Genomic DNA, 6,209 nt, shown 5'->3' with positions numbered 1-6,209 from the left:
AAGGTGAGAAGGAGGTGGAAAAAGAACTGCATCCTCAGTCCACTAAAATGGATGAACTGGAAGCTCGCCTCAATGCAATCGCCAACAGAAGTGAGCTCCGCGAAGAAGGAGTGGTGAGGCCTTATCCCGCTGAATGGGATATAGCTCCATACCCACCGAAGTTCAAAGCTCCAACCTTGCAACCGTTCGATGGCACAGGATCGCCAAATCAGCACATCTACTACTTCAAATCTCAAACTGGAGATGTTGTGGCGAACGATGCCATCTTGACTCGCTTATTCATAGGCACTCTTAAAGGAGTAGCCTTTGAATGGTTTATGAAACTGCCTGCTGGATCTATTCAGAAATGGGTAGATTTGGAAAGGCTTTTCTTGGCTAGGTTCTTTGAGGATGATACGGAAGTTTCTGTCCCAACTCTTCTCGCCACCAAGCAGAGGAAGGGAGAATCCATCAAGGCTTACGTGGAGAGATTCCGTAGCATGGCATTGCGATGCCCCTCAGGTATGACTCAGTCAACCCTGGTTGAAACTTGCAGGCACAACTTGCAAACTCAGCTCCTTGCCCAGATGGGGGTAGCGGAGTGTCGTTCCTGGAGACAGTTGGTTTCGCAGGGAGAACAAGCTGAAGAGATTGTAGCTCGGGTGAAAGCCGAGGAAGCTGCACAGCCCAAGCCGCAACAGCAACAGCAACAGCAGCGCAACCAGAACAACGCTCAGCGGTCTAAGGGAAAAGAGACCCTAGCAGCTGACTACTCTCGGGTACCACCGCCCACAAATCAAGGCAAAACTCCCAATAAGCAAAAAGTGCCCAAGCAATATTCCTTCAAAGAGGAGCATGTGGACACTTTATTCCAGCTATTGCGGAAGAACAACAAGCTACAGCTTCCTGAAATTAGGAAGCCAGAAGAGGCAGGGAAGATAGATGACCCTAATTACTGCCGTTATCACAGGTTTCTGGGGCATCCTACCAGAAGATGTTACATCTTTAAGGACATCCTCCAGAATTTGGTGGACGCCAAAGTGCTTACTCTGAAACCTGAGCAAAAGACTGTCTCTACCAACATGATAGCAGTCCAGTTCGGTGACTTCCCTCCGGTGGCGACCGCAGATGGCGTTATCCCAATCCACAAGGGAGAAATGCGTCTGAAGAATACTGACTTGCACAGTCAGAAAGACAAGGGGTTGATACCCCTCACCACCTCAAAAGGAGAAATCATGTGGGTTCACCCTGATCTAGTGGGAGACCAACAGTGGACGAATACCTCGTCCAAAAAGAAGGGAGGCAAGGCTAAGTCTTCCAACACGATTAGCCCCTCCATTACTGAGAATGATGATCACCTCAAGACCCTCACAGATTCAGAGGAAGAGAGGATTGCCCTGGCCGCATACCCAGGAGACAACCCTGGTACGCGGTCTGGAAAGAATTACTTGAAAGACTACGGCCAGAATGTCCAAGAAGTTGAGGAACAACCCCAAGACGCTGGGGGTTCTGTCCCCAAAAAGCCAGCTGATAAGGGGAAACAAAAAGAACTCCGGTTCAACAGGAATCTCCACCAGGAACACGGGGAGTCGAGCAATCCATTCCAATTCAATGTCATGGCGCAACTGGCCAACATACCGGCCAGGATTACTCTATACGAGCTCCTGAGGTTGTCCAAAACCACCAAGGAAGCTCTCATTGAGGCATTGAAGAATACGGAAAGCTTCATCACCCAAGTCACTCCAATTCCCGAAGCTTCTGAAGATCAAACTTGTCGACAATGTCTGCAAGCATCGAGAAGTTTACCCTGCATATCATTTACTCAAGAAGACATGCAGGTCAAACACCAACACGACAGACCGTTGTACTACACAGGGTATATCGGATCTTCCGAAATCAGTCGTGTCCAAGTTGACCCGGGCTCCGCGCTCAGCATCATGCCTTATAGGGTCATGCAGGTCTTAGGAATCCCTATGCACAGGTTGCACACTACCCAAACCACCATCTTCGGGTTCAATGCAAACAGTACTCGACCCTTGGGGAAAATCAAGCTCAGATGCCAGATTGGAGATCTCAAGTCTGAGGTCGCATGCTACATCATAGATGCGGACACGTCCTATAATCTTTTGCTAGGACGACCATGGATACATGCAAACCGCATTGTCCCATCTACCTTGCATCAGGTCATGAAGTACGCCAATGACGAGGGTGAAGTTCGAACCTTGATTGCGGAAAAATACCCTTTCCGAGGAGTGGAGAACTTCCACACTGACTCTGTTTTCTACTTAGAATCTCAAGATGTTGACAGTGGCAATGAAGCAGATGTCGAACCAGATCCTGAGGAAGATTGTCCATGGGAACTGAACTTAGATGTAATGGGTCAGGATGAGAGTAGTAATAATGTACCGAGCGAGGGTGAATGGTGCATTAATGAAGATTTTCTTTTGGAGTACTTGCCTGATGTGTCCTCTAAAAATAAATCAGTAGAGAATGATTCTAATGCAGGTACCAACCCATGGCACACAATGTGCACAGAGGCATCACTTACATTGCCAATCGAATCTTTCTTTGCTTCAGATGAAGAAGCAGAAGATGTACAGAAGGCTTTCTTCAAAGTCCCATCCAAAAGGAAAGGGCAGAAGCCGATCTGTTTTGGTAAAGTCAAACCCGAACAACTCAAACGAGGAAGTTCAGAGGAAGACGACGGAGTTCCCCAATTTCATTACCATGAACCCAATTCTATAGACTTAATGAAACGAATGGGGTATAACTTTAATGAAAAACAGGGTCTGAACTTCGGGAAGGGCAGACGAACCCCAGTCCGAATGTCTCTAGCCCCTGAAGGAAAACCTCAGGATTATTACAATAAAACCGGAAGAGGTTTAGGTTATGTCACAACTCCCTCTGCCTCAGAAAATGAGATCAGTAATTATCTGCGTCAAGATCATTCGTCCGGAACCTCTTCCTGGGAATCCGACGTCAGTGTCGGACCTTTCTTTAAAGGTTTGACTGTGAACATGGTTTCAACTAGTCACCCTGATGAAGATGCAGGGGGTGACGAAGAGTTAATTGAGTCGACTAACGATCCTTGGATCAAACGTCTTAACATCCTGTGGGATATGCGTTTCGAACAACGCGAACCACCCACTGAAGATAAGGTGATCCAGGTCAACATGGGAAATGAGTCTGACCCCAAGCCTATCTTTATAGCTGAAGACCTATCATCATCCGAGAAGGAAGACCTTATATCTCTCATCCGAGAATATATAGATGTCTTCGCTTGGAATTATGAAGATATGCCTGGTCTTGACCCGAAGGTGGCCATGCACCGTCTCAACATCGATCCGGATGTAAAACCCGTTAAACAACAACAACGCAGGTTTCGTCCAGAGATCATGGAATCAATTGAGTCAGAAGTTAAAAAGCTTATAGACTCAGGTTTTGTTAGGGAAGAACAACACCCTGACTGGGTGGCCAACATCGTCCCAGTTCCTAAGAAGAACGGTAAAGTCCGGATATGTATCGATTTCCGCGATCTCAATGCCGCCTGTCCGAAAGATGAATTCCCACTCCCCATCACGGATGTTATGATTGACAACACCTGCGGATATGAAAGGATGTCTTTCATGGACGGATTCTCTGGGTACAATCAGATAAAGATGCACCCGGACGATGAAAAACATACTGCTTTTAGAACACCACTGGGGGTGTATTGCTACACAGTGATGCCCTTCGGCCTGAAAAATGCAGGTGCAACTTATCAACGTGCAATGAACACAATCTTTCACGAACACCTACGAAAGAAGATCGAGTGCTACGTTGATGACATAGCAGTAAAGAGCCAATGTAAAGACGATCATCTTGCAGATCTGAAGACAATGTTCGAAATCATGCGAGCACATCAGCTGAAGATGAACCCGACAAAATCGTTCCTCGGAGTTTCAAGTGGAAAATTCCTGGGATTTATCGTTACTTCCAAGGGAATCTCTCTTGACCCAGAAAAAGTGCGTGCCATCCAAGACATGCCACCTCCGAAGAATCTCAAAGAGCTCAGAGGTTTGCAAGGCAGACTGGCCTACATTCGAAGATTCATATCAAATCTTTCAGGGCGCTGCCAACCTTTCTCTAAGCTCATGAAGAAAGGAATATCCTTTGTTTGGGATGCTGAGTGTCAAAGAGCATTCGAGGAGATTAAAAAATATCTCACTCAACCGCCAGTTCTCGTGGCCCCAATATCAGGAAAACCATTCCTGTTGTATGTGAGGGCCATGGATCATTCTCTTGGTGCTTTGTTAGCTCAGAACAATGATCAAGGTCAAGAGCAAGCCATCTATTACCTGAGCAGGACTATGATGGGAGCTGAACACCGGTACAATCCGGTCGAAAAAGAATGTCTCGCCTTGGTATTCGCAATCCAAAAGATGCGACATTACCTAGTTGGACAGACCATTCAGGTCATCTCGAAGGTAAATCCTTTAAGAGTTCTGATGACAAAACCATCATCTCTAAATTGCCGGCTTGCAAAATGGGCCATTCTCTTGTCGCAATACGACATGCAGTTCATGCCTCAAAAGGCGGTCAAGGGTCAAGCACTGGCAGACTTCTTAGCCGATCATCCAGTATCGGGAACGTCTAAGTTGTATGAGGAATTACCCGACGAGGTCGCTGAAGCTTGCGCTACCCAAGAAGCTACGTAAGTGTGGAAGTTATTCTTCGACGGTGCATCCAGAGCAAATCCTCATGGAGCAATCACCGCGGGAGTAGGAGTAGTGTTAATCTCTCCGAACGGCCACGTAATCCCAAGGGGATTCTCCTTAATCGAACCTTGCACCAACACAGCTCATCGTTAATCAAGTCCGAGGAGAATATGAAGTACGTCATGAGGATCTAATCCCGTATTACTTCGCAGTGCTAGAGCAAGCTCAAAAGTTCGAAGGTTTCTTTATCGAATACGTTCCAAGAGCTCAGAATGCATATGCCGATGCTTTAGCCTCTTTGGCAACTTCCCTGGCCTTGCCACCAGAGGTCGAAACAACGATTCCGGTCATGGGACGTAAGCTATACTTTTCCAAGATTCCTACAGAGGAAAATTCAGACGAGACGATGTCGGGAGAAGTCTGTACGGCATTTATGGAGTTCGAATCCAGGGATTGGCGATTCCCATACATCGACTATGCCTTATATGGAATTCTACCTGAGGACCCTAAGGAAGCGGCTGCAATCAAACGAAAAGCCCTCCGATTCTATTACGATGCAGTCTCTCAAGTCTTGTATCGTAAATCACATGATGGAGTCTTACTTCGATGCCTTTCTCGGAAGGAAGCGAAAGAGGCCCTCAAGGAAGCTCACGGCGGAATGTGCGGAGCTCATCAACCTGGAGCTAAATTAGGAGATCGCCTCCGACGAATCGGCTATTATTGGCCGAAAATGTTTTCAGACGCGGTTGACTACGCTAAACGTTGTCACGCATGCCAAATTCATGGGGACTTCATCCATCAGGCGCCGGGAAACTTACACCCTACATCAGCGACTTGGCCATTCGAAATGTGGGGCATGGATATTGTCGGACCGATTTCCCCTTCGACGTCCAAAGGACACCGGTTCATTCTAGCCGTGACCGACTATTTCTCCAAGTGGGCGGAGGCAATCCCGTTGAAAGAAGTCAAGACTTCAAACGTGATCAAGTTCATTAAACATCACGTCGTTTACCGTTTCGGAGTCCCGAGATGAATAGTTCACGACAACGGGACACAATTCGTCAGCTTTGGGTTTCAGAGGTTTTGTGATAAATTCAGAATCCAAAGTGTTGCATCTACTACGACGTATTACCCGCCAGCAAATGGTCTTGCAGAAGCTTTCAACAAAATCATAGTGAAGCTTCTCAAGAAGTTTGTTTCCAAGAGTCGGCGCGATTGGGATGAAAGACTCGGTGAATGCCTGTGGGCTTACCGCACAACGGTGAGGACCCCTACAAGAGCTACACCATTCTCTTTGGTATATGGCTGCGAGGCTGTATTGCCATTAGAAATTCAGATCCCTTCTCTGAGAGTCGCGGTTACAACGGGATTAACAGAAGAAGAAAAGCATCAACGACGTCTACAAGAACTTGAAGCCTTAGATGACAAACGACTTCAAGCTCAGCAACAGATTGAGCTATATCTAGCCCGTATTTCTAAAGCCTACAACAAAAAGGTTAAGGAACGGATTTTCAAGAAAGGCGATCTAGTTTT

Source organism: Asparagus officinalis, chromosome 7 (genome assembly GCF_001876935.1).
Source record: "Asparagus officinalis chromosome 7, Aspof.V1, whole genome shotgun sequence".
NCBI lineage: Eukaryota > Viridiplantae > Streptophyta > Magnoliopsida > Asparagales > Asparagaceae > Asparagus > Asparagus officinalis.
The sequence above is the reverse complement of the archived record's forward strand: the minus strand, read 5'-3'. Positions refer to the sequence as shown.